We start from the raw sequence: 12,135 nt of genomic DNA, 5'->3' as shown, positions 1-12,135 counted from the left end.
TGAAAATGAAAATGAAAATACATGTGGTCTAAAATCTTTGGGACACAGCAAAAGCAGTCCTAAGAGGAAAGTTTATAGTAATGCAGACCAACATCAAAGAATAAGAAAGATCTCCAAATAAACAACCTGAACTTATGCCTAAAGGAGCTAGAACAAAAACAAAGCCCAAAGCTAGTAAAAGGAAGGAAGTTATAAAGATTAGAGCAGAAATAAATGAAATAGAGACTAAAAAAGACAACAGAAAAGATCAATGAAACCAAGAGCTGGTTCTTTGACTCATCAGAAAGAAAAGAGAGAAGACCCAAATAAATAAAATCAGAAATCAAGGAGAAATAATGACACTACAGAAATACAAAGAACTACAGGAGAATGTTATCAAGAATTACATGCTAACAAACTGGACAGCCTAGAAGAAATTGATAAATTCCTAGAAAAATGTAATCTTCCGAAAACTGAATCATGAAGAAATAGAAATTTGAACAGACCAGTTACAAGTAATGAAATTGAATTGGTAATCAGAAAAACTCCCAACAAATAAGTCCAGGAATAGACAGCTTCAAAGGTGAATTATACCAAACATTTGAAGAGATAATACGTATTCTTCTCAAAATATTCCAAAAACTAGAAGAGGAAGGAAAACTTTCAAATTCATTCTTTATGGCCAGCATTACCCTTATACTAAAACCATACAAAGACACCACCAAAAAAAAAAAAAAAAGAAAGAAAGAAAAAAAAAAAAAAAAAGGAAACTACAGGTCAATATCCCTGATGAACATAGATACAAAAATCTTCAACAAAAGCCACATTCAATTATGCATTAAAAAATCATTCAGCATGATCTAATGGGATTCATTCCAAGGATGCAAGGGTGGTTCGATATTTGCAAATCAATATGATACATCATGTTAACAAAAGAAAGGATAAAAACCATTCATATGTTCATCTCACAGATACAGATCCCTTCATTATAAAACTTTCAACAGAGTGGGTTTAGGTAGAACATATCTCAATATAATAAAGGCCATACATGAAAATTAGAACGAACATCATACTCAATGGTGAAATACTTAAAGTGTTTCCTCTAAGATCAGGAACAAGACAAGCATGTACATTCTTGCCACTTTTATTCAACATGATACTGCATGGTCTAGTCACAAGGAAAAGATTTAAAGGCATCCAAATTGGTAGGGAAGAAATAAAATTGTCACTATTTGCAGATGACCTACTATACATAGAAAAACCTAAAGACTTTACCAAAAATCTATTAGAAGTCAAAAGTGAATTGAATAAAGTTTTAGTACACAATATTAATATATGGAAATTGGTAGTTTCTATACTCTAATAACAATTAGCAGAAAGAAAAATTAAGAAAACAATCCTATTTACAATTATATCAAAAAGAATAAAATATCTAGGAAATAAAAAGTAAAAAAAAAAAAAAACCTCTGAAAACTATAAAACGTTGTTAAAAGAAATTAAAGACAACACAAAAAAAAGGAAAGATATTCATGCTCATGGATTGGAAGAAGTAATAGTGTTAAAAAGTCTATACTACCCAAAGCAATCTAGATTCAATGCCATCCCTATCAAAATACAAGCTGCATTCTTCACAGTGCTAGAACAAATAATACTAAAATTTGTGTGAAACCATAAAAGACCCTGAACAGCCACAAAAGTATGGTACTGCCATAAAAATAGATGCACAGATCAATGAAATAGGATAAAGAACCCAGAAATAAACCCACAATTATATGGTCAATTGATCTACAACAAAGGAGGCAAAAATATACAACAGGGAAAAGACAGTCTTTTGGTGGTAGGACAACTGAACAACTACATGCAAAAGAATGAAATTGGATCACTTTCTTATACCATACACAAAAATAAACTCAAAATGGTTTAAAGACCTAATGTGGGACATGAAACCATAAGCCTCATAAAGGAAACACAGGCAGTAATCTCAGGGATATTATCCTTAACAACATTTTTCTAATATGTCTCCTCAGGCAAGCAAAACAAAAGCAGAAATAAACTATTGAGACTACATCAAAATAAAAAGCTTTGCACAGTAAAGGAAACCAACAACAAAATGAAAATACAACCTACTGAATGTGAGAAGATATTTGCAAATGATATATCTGATAAAGACTTAATATCTAAAATATATAAAGAATTTACACAACTCAACACCAAAACAAATAATTTGATTAAAAATGGGAAGACCTGAATAGACATTATTCAAAGAAGACATGCAGATGTCCAATAGACACATGAAAAGATGCTCAACATCACTAATCATCAAGGAAATGCAAATGAAAACTGCAGGGAGATATTATCTCAGACATTTCAGAATGGCTAAAATCAAAACACAAAGAATAATAAGTGTGGGTGAGGATGTGAATAGTAAAAGGAACGCTTGTGTGCTGTTGGTAGAAATGTAAATTGGTATAGCTATGATGATCCCTCAAAAAAAAAAATTAAAAATAGAAATACCATAAGATCCAGTAATTACACTATTGGGTATTTACCCAAAGAAAAGGAAAATACTATTTCAAAAAGATATATCCACTACTATGTTAATTGCATCAGTATTTACAATAGCCAAGATATGGAACTGTCCATCAATAAGAAGATGCGATGTGTGATGTGTACACACACACAGGAATCTTAGTCATAAAAAAAGGATGAGATCTTGCCATTCGTGACAACATGGATGGACCTGGAGGATATTATGCTAACTGAAATAAGCCAAACAGAAAAAGACAAACACCATATGATTTCACATATTTTTATGTGGACTCTTTAAAAAACAACAACAAAATACCATAAAACCAAACAGACTTCTAAATACAGAGAACAAACATGGCTGAGAGAAAGAAAGTGGATGGGGAGGGGTGAAAAAGATAAAAAGATAAAGGGCATTAAGAGGTGCAAATATTTAAGTCATGGAGATGGGGCACCTAGGTGACTCAGTTTCCTAAGCACCCAACTCTTGGTTTTCAGCTCAGGTCATGATCTCAGGGTTGTGAGATCGAGCCCCACATCAGGCTCTGTGCTCAGGGTGGAGTCTGCTTGAGATTCTTTCCCCCTTCCTTTCCCTCTGCTCCTCCCCCCACTCATATTCTGTCTCCCTAAAAAATGAATAAAATCTTAAAAAATTATATATATATATACACACACACACTTATACAAAATTATATATATACACACATACACACATATATTCATAGAGATGAAAAATACAGCATAGAAAATATAGTCAATGATATTGTAATAATGTTGTATGGTGACAGATGGTGACTACATGTATTGTGGTGAGCTCTGAGGAATGTATAGAACTGTTAAATCAATACGTTTTACACCTAAAACTAATATAACTTTGTACGTCATTTATGCTTCAATTAAAAAAAAAAGAATAACTAGAACATCCAAAAGAGCTGAATAATGATCAGGGTCACTTATTTTACTAAATATTAAACTACATGATAAAGCTACTACTATATTTGAAACACTTGCACTGGCATATGAGAAGTGTGACATCACCAAAATGGTGAATTAGGAGACTCCAGCCTCTATCACCTCCCAAAGATCAACAAATTAAGACAGCTTTCTGTGAACAAAAACATCTCTGGGAGAACAAAGGTGTCCACTTAAGAAACTTCACCAACATGATAGAACAAAATCCCTGATAATAATTATACAAAAAAGGAAGTAAGAATAGCTTCATTTTGTCTGCATCATCCACCATCCCCCCACTCCTCCTCCCCTGGCCTCACACTGCTTAGCACCAAGAAGGAACTAGCCAGCTAGAAAGATCCCCCCCCCGCCACTGGAAAAGTGAATGCAGTGTGAATGAACAGCTTCCCTAGCCATTCAGGACACTATAGGAAGAACCCATGTAGCCTTCACCTCACCCAGAAAACAGCAATTCTGAGATGTACAGAAATAGCTGGAAACAAGGCAGAAGACAGGGGCTACCAGTGTCAACCATGCAGTGGGAGTGACCACAATTTCCAGTGACCTGCTCTACAGAGGACCCCAGCATCTTTTGCCACTGAAGAAACCAACAGCCAGCACAGCCTCTACAGAGCCCCCGCAGATTTCACCAGCCTATAAGCCTCACAGGTGTACACGTTTGTGGATACTACCATCTAAACCTGCACCACCACCCCCGCAAAAAAAAAAAGTAAAAATAAAAATAAAAATTAATCAATCTTTCCTGATCCCTCACCCAACCCCTGCCAAAACCTGGGATCCAAACTAGCAGGCATCCAGCCCAGGACTCTGCCATGACTAAATGCTAAATGCCACTCTAGACCCCAAGGGTCAACCCCTACCGCTATGTGCATACTTGGCACTAGCCTTTCAGCCATGAACCTATATACCAATTGTCTGAATTCTGTCACTGGCCTCCACTGTTATATGCATACCCATGGTGACATCCTGCAGCCATAGAAATGCACAGAGACAGATAAGACCCCTACAACAGCTTGTGAGCCTGAATTCAGCCCTATCTCCAATCATTGGTCTCACCACTGGATTCACATACGCTAGCCACTCCAGCTGTGCACCTGCATGAACCCTCCTAAAGCTATCGGATTTCTCAGCAAAGACCTTGCAGGCCAGGTGAGTGTAATGATATAAAGTGCTAAAAGACAAAATAATGCCTATCAAGAATACTTTACTCAGCAAATTTATCCTTCAGAAATGAAAGTGATATAAAGACCTTCCTAAACACACAAAAATTAAGGGATTTCATACCACTAGACCTGCCTTACAAGAAATGCTGAAGGGAGTTCTTCAAGCTGAAATGAAAGGATGGTAATTAGTACTATAAAAACATGTAAAAATATACAACATATTGGTAAAGCTAAGTAAATAGTCTGATTCAGAATAGGAAATATAGTGAAATAAAGTGGCATGTTAACCACATAACTCTAGTTATGAAGATTAAAGGACAAAGGTATTTAAAAGAGCAATAACTACAAAAATTGTTAATAAATACACAATATAAAAAGATGTAATTTTTGACATCAAAAACAAAATGTAGGGGAATGTAAAAGGGCAGCGTTTTTGTGTGATCAAAGTTAAGTGTTATCAGATGAAAGTAAACTTTTATATCTCTAAGAGGTTTCAAGTAAGCCTTGGGATTACCAAAAAACAAGATAAAGAGAAGGGAATCAAAGTATACCACTAAAGAAAATCATCAATTCACAAAGGAAGACAGCAAGAGGGGAAGAAACAAAGGAATTGCAGATCAGCAAGAAAACAATGAACAAGATGGCAAGAAAAAATAAGTCTTTACAAAAGGCACAGCATGCTGAATGGATTAAAAAATAAAAACAACCAACAACAACAACAAAACCAAGACTCAACTGTAGAAGACTCACTTTAGCTTCAAGGACACACACACACACACACACACACACACACACACCAGTAGAGCACCTAAATATATCCCCCACTTTCAACAATGGGTAAATCATCCAGACAGCAAATCAACAAAGAAAATGTTTGATTTGAACCATATTTTAGACCAAATAGATGTAACAGAGTTACATGGATAGAGTTTCCATCCAAAAGAGGCAGAATAGATATTCTTCTCAAGTACACATAGAACATTTTCAAGGAGAGATTATATGTTAGGTAACAAAACAAGTCTTAACAAATTTAAGAATGAAATCATACGAAGTTTCCTTTTCTGACCACAATGGTATGAAACTGGAAGTAACAAAAGGAACTCTGGAAAATTCACAATGTGGAAAATATGAGAAAATTAAACACACTCCTGAATAAACAATGAGTTAAAGAGGAAATCAAATGGGAAACCTTATCTTACAAAATATCTTACAACAAACAAAAGAATATCTTACAACAAAAATGGAAACACAACAAAACTTATGAGATGCACCTGAAGCAGTTAACAAGGAATTTCATAGCAATAAATACCTATATTAAAAAAAAGATCTCAAATAAACAACATAATTTTAAACCTTAAGAACTAAAAAAATAACTAAACCCAAAGCTTGAAGAAGAAAATAAAAACCAAAAAGAAATAAATCAAATAGAGAATAAAAAATAGAAAAGATGGTAATAAGAGGTATGTTTTGAAAAGTTAAACAAAAATTGACAAACCTGCAACAGGAATTACCAAGAAAAAATAAGTGGAGTACTCCCATACATAAAATCAGAAATGAGAGAAGTTAAACTAATACCAGAGAAATGTAAAAGAGCATAACAGACTACTATGAATTATTATACTAACAAACAGGATAGCCTAGAAGAAATGCACAAACTTCTAGAACCATGCAAGTTACCACATTTCGATCAAGAAAAAAATAGAAATTTGAACAAACCAATAAACAAGTAAAGAAATTGAACCTGCAATCAAAAATTTCCCAACAAAGAAAAGCTCAGGACCAAATGGCTTCACTGTGAATTCTAAACACTTAAAATAGAATTAATGCCAGTCTTCCTCAAAACCTTCCAGAAAACTGAAGACAGAACACTTTCAAAATAATTTATGAGGCTAGTATTACCCTAATACCAAAATCAGATAAAGGCACTACAAGAGAATAAAACTATAAACCAATATCCCTAATACAGATACAAAAATTCTCAACAAAATAGCAAAACAAATTCACCAGCACATTAAAAAGGTCATATGCCATGATCAAATGGCATTTATCCCTGGGATGCAAGAATAGTTCCTCATACACTAATCAATAAATGTGATATACTACATTAATAGAATGAAAGACAAAAATCATAAGATTATCTCAATAGATGCAGAAAAAGAAGTTGACAACATCCAACACCCTGTCTTGATAAAAAACTCTCAGCAAATTGGGTATAGAATAAACATATCTCAACATAATAAAACCATGTATGACAAGCCAACAACTAACATCATACTCAATGATAATAGGTTGAAGGCTTTCCCACTGAGATTAGGAACAAGACAAAGGTGCCCACTCTCACCACTTTTATTCAATATAGTACTGTTAGTCCTAGCCAGAGCAATTAGGCAAGAAAAAGAAATAAGAGGCATCCAAATCAGACAGGAAAAATTTAAGTTGTATGTTTGCTGATGACCTGATCTTTTATGTAGATAATACTAAAGACTCCACCAGAAAAACTGTTAGAATAATGAACTCAGTACAGCTTTAGGTAAAAAATCAACATACAAAAATCACTTGCGTATCTATATACCAACAATAACTGTCTGAAAAATATATTTATCTTAGTTACTGTCTATCGTTAAAATCCCATCTACCAAAGTATCAAAAACAATGAAATAATGAAATACTTAGGAATAAATTTACCCCAGGTGAAAGATCTCTACTCTAAAAACTATAAGACACTGATGAAAGAACTAGAAGAAAACAAAAATTAGAAGTATATTCTGTGCTCATGGATCAGAACTGTTAATATTATTTTCTTAAAAACCCATATCACCCCAAACAGTCTATAGATTTAATGCAATCTCTATCAAAATTCCAATGGCATTTTTCACGGAAATTCATACGAAACCACCAAAGACCTGAATAGCTAAAGCAATCTTAATAACAAAGTTGAAGACATCACACTTCCTGATTTCAAATTATATTACAAAACTATAGTAATCAAGATAGTATGGTATAGGGAAAAAAGAGAAACAAAAACCTATGGAACAGAATCAAGAGCCCAGAAATAAACCCATGCATATATGGTCAATTAACAGTGGACGAGGGAGCCAAGAATACTCAGTGGGGAAAGGGTAGTCTCTTCATTAAATGGTATCAGGAAGACTGGAATTTCACATGCAAGAAATGAAATTGGACCCTTATCTTACAATTCTCACACAAATTAACCCAAAATGGATCAAGGACTTGAGCATAATACTAAAACCATAAAACTCCTAGAAGAAAATATAGGAAAAAAACTCCAACGCCAGTTTTGGCAATAATTTCTTGGATAGGATACCAAAAGTACAATCAACAGAAGCAAAAATCAACAATTGGAATAACATCAAACTAAAAAGTATCTGCATGGCAAAATAAACAATCAACAAAATGAAAAGGCAACCTTTTGGAATGGGAAAACATTTTCAAACCATATATCTGATTAGAAGTTAACATCCAAAATACATTAAAACAAACAAACAAACAAAAAAACTCCTACAACTGACGGGCACCTGGGTGGCTCAGTCAGTTTAAGTAAGTGTCTGCCTTCGGCTCAGATCATGATCCTGGGGTCTGGGAATTGAGCCCTGTGTTGGGCTCCCTGCCCAGTGAGGAGTCTGCTTCTCCCTATGCCCTTCCCCCCGTTCATGCTTTCTCTCTCTCTCTCTCTCTCTCTCAAATAACATCTTAAAAAAAAAATCACTCATACAACTGAATAACAAAGGAAAAAATCACATTAAAAAAATGGGCAAAGGATCTGAATAGACATTTTTCCAAAGAAGACAGACAGATGACCAATGGTTACATGAGAAGGAACTCATCATCACTAATCATCAGGGAGATGCAAATCAAAACTGTGATGAGGTATCACCTCACACCCTTTAGAATGGTTATCACCAAAAAGATGAGAGAGAAGTGTTTGCAAGGATGTGAAGAAAAGGGAATCCTGTCTGCTGTTAGTTGGGATGGAAATTGGTACAGCCACTATGGAAAAGTATGTAGGTTCATAAAATTAAAACTGGAACTACCATATGATCCACCAATTTCACTTCTAGGTATATATCCAAAGGAAATGAAATTACTATCTTGAAGACATATCTGTATCCCCATGTTCATTGAAGCATTATTCACAACAGCCAAGACATTCATCGATGGATAAATGATAGAGAAATCATAGGATAAATAGATAATAGAGTGTTCTTCAGTGACCAAAAAAAGGGAAATCCTCACCTGCAGCAAAATGGATGGAACGTGAGGACGTTATGCTATATGAAATAAGTCAGACAGAGAAAAACAAATACTGTATGATCTCACTTTTATGTGGATTCTTTAAAACTCCAAACTCATAGAAATGGAGAATAGAATGTTGGTGGCCAAAGGCTGAGGGGTGGGGAATTAGGGAGATATTGCTCAAGGGATGCAAACTTCTAGTTATAAGATTGATTGGTTCTAGGCATTAAAGGCACAAGAATGGTGACTATAGTCAATAATACTGTATTGAATACTTAAAAGTTGCTATGAGAGTAGAGTTTAATATTCTTACTGTAATAACAAAATGATAATTATGTTAGGTGAAGGATGTTAACTAACCTCACTGTAGCAAACATTTCACAATATACACATGTATCAAATCATTACTTTGTACACCTTAAAATTACACAATATGTCAACTATATCTCAAAGCTGGAAAAAAAAAGAAAAAAAACATTATCAAGTATTTGCTGATTTCTCTGTCCTGCTTTCTTTAACTGTGATACACAATCATTACTGGCAACAAAGAGTTAGAAAAGATTAGAGCAACATCTGACAAGTGCTAAACCCAACCTAAAATAATCAAAATCAGACTGAGTCCAATGCCTCCTCATCCAGGTTTGTTTTGTTTTGTTTTTTGTTTGCTTTTCACTGCAGCACTTTATTTTCCTCACACAGTGATGAGTTCCTGGGGCCTAATGTTTTCACATGACATTAGAAAACCAAAATTTGTTGTCCTCTCTTAAAGAATTAAGAATTGCATACAAAAATGTTACATAAATTAAAAGGAAGAATACATTTACTGTTGTAAATGCAAACTGTTTTCCAACTCAAGGCAATTAACAACCCATCGTGTTCTGGCAGGAAAACATAGGGTAAGAAAAGAAAGTGGGTCCTAAGGCTCAGACCTTCTCCTCCCTGTCAGACTGGCAAGACAGAAATGACAACTCGTTCAGGACTCTTGCCAGCCTCTAGAGAAATACTGGAATAGGTAACTCTTACACATTAATACCCTGCACAGATCAAGAACCTCATGATCTTGTAGATTCTCAAACTAATAGATTTCTCTTCCATAACCATGTTCTCAACCCCAGACCCATTGCTGATGACGAGCGCAGCGATCTCTTCCATTGTGGAGGTGGAGGCAGTGGATGCGGAGAGCAAGCAGGAGGAGAATGTGGAGTGCGGGCTGGCTGTAGCGAGTGAGAACTTCCAAGTTTCTTTTAATGGGAATCGTGGACACTTAGTCTACTGTCACTGTTGCTAAGAATACCACTGAGAGAAAAAACAGGCTGGCACCCTCCTTTAAATGTTTTCATGTTCACTACATCTTCTTTTATCAAACAAGATCCTTCACCTTAATTCTTTTCCCAAAGTTGACATTATAAAATCTCTGTCCTATTAAGAGCATCCTTTGTGTACAAGTGATGTTGCTCCTTTAAAGGTCAATAGTAAGAAGGAGAATCCCCACAATGAACTCCATGATATGCTGTTTGTGCAGTTGGTTCTAAGGGAGTTCTCCTTCTGTTTCATTCTTGTCCTTTGTCTTCATGACTACAAGATGCCTTCACAGGTATGTCCTTATAATTGATGTAAATTGTTTACTGTATTGGTTTTCTACTGCCATCGTAATATATTACCTTAAATTTAGCAGCTTAAACAACACAAATTTTTTATTTTACATTTCTGTAGATCAAAAGTTCCACACAGATTTCAGGGTGTCAACAGGGCTGTGTTCTGCCCTGATTGCTCTAGGAGATAATCCGTTTCTGCCTTTTCTAGCTTCTAGAGGTCTGCACATCCTTTGGGTTGTGCTCTCCTTCACTCATCTGCAAAGCCAGCACCATTTCAATTCTTGGACCCTTCTTCATTGTCACATCTGTCTCTAAGCTTAGCCACGAGAGGTTTTTACTTTTAAGGACTCATGTGACTAGACTTGGTCAACTGGATAATCCAGGGTAATTTCCTATCTCAAAATGCATATCCCTGATCACATCTGCAAAGACCCTTTGACTCTTTGCCATGTAAGGTAATAATATGTGTATCCCAGGGATTGTGTTTGGACATTTTAGGGGTTTATTATCCTGCCTACCACATTCAACATGACATTTCCCAAATATGGGAATGTACTGCATGAGATGTTAAGTAATATAAAAGCAGATGCAGAATTCCACACATACCATAAAAAAGTTAATATTCAACTTATGTATTTATTGAAAATGTCACAAATTTCTATATACCAGCATAACAAATTTCCTTCTGATCAATATGTACTCAATATATTATTTGATTTAAAACATTAAAATTTTATAAGAAAGGCAAATTTAGTGTTCAAAAAATGGATTATTTGGAAACACATTTATATCCTTATCTTAGAAATCGTTAGAATGAATGAAGATGTAAATTATAATAAAATGATCAAAGGGAAGGCTGGCTGCATCTGGCTCTCTGCCTTAGAAGCTCTGGGATGCCCTTCTTTCCATTTTCAGGGATAATCAGTCCCTCAGGGACTGTCTTATGCTAACTAAAGAGTGGAGACTGAAGGAAAAAAACAGATTGCAATTTTATTAATTAAAGTGAGAAATAAAGTTGTCACAAGCCCTGAAATTCAGAACTTATGTCAGATCAAGCAGCAGATCTTCCTACTGGAGCTTTGCTACATGGTAGTCATTATCAGTAGCCACTTTACTACAGTGACTTTTTTTTATTATTATATTTTTTATTATATTATGTTAGTCACCATACAGTACATCCCTGGTTTTTGATGTAAAGTTCGATGATTCATTAGTTGCGTATAACACCCAGTGCACCAAGCAATACATGCCCTCCTTACTACCCATCACCAGCCTATCCCATTCTCCCAGCCCCCTCCCCTCTGAAGCCCTCAGTTTGTTTCTCAGAGTCCATAGTCTCTCATGCTTCATTCCCCCTTCTGATTACCCCCCCTTTCTTTATCCCTTTCTTCTCCTACCGATCTTCCTAGTTCTTATGTTCTCAGATGAGAGAAACATATGATAATTGTCTTTCTCTGCTTGACTTATTTCACTTAGCATTATCTCCTCCAGTGCCGTCCATGTTACAGCAAATGTTGAGAAATCATTCTTTTTGATAGCTGAGTAATATTCCATTGTATATATGGACCACATCTTCTTAATCCAGTCATCTGTTGAAGGGCATCTTGGCTCCTTCCATGATTTAGCTATTGTGGACAATGCTGCTA

General features: G+C 35.1%; 1 pseudogene; it reads right to left on the bottom strand.

The window, feature by feature from the left end:
* The window catches only part of LOC103679195, a 41,079-nt pseudogene extending 31,033 nt beyond the window's left edge, over positions 1-10,046 (bottom strand).
* Positions 10,047-12,135: the final 2,089 nt, after the last annotated feature.

The sequence above is a fragment of the Ursus maritimus genome, unplaced genomic scaffold (genome assembly GCF_017311325.1).
Source record: "Ursus maritimus isolate PB19 unplaced genomic scaffold, ASM1731132v1 scaffold_8, whole genome shotgun sequence".
In the NCBI taxonomy this organism is placed as follows: domain Eukaryota; kingdom Metazoa; phylum Chordata; class Mammalia; order Carnivora; family Ursidae; genus Ursus; species Ursus maritimus.
Note: the sequence above shows the minus strand (reverse complement) of the source record. Positions and strands in the feature narration are given on the sequence as shown.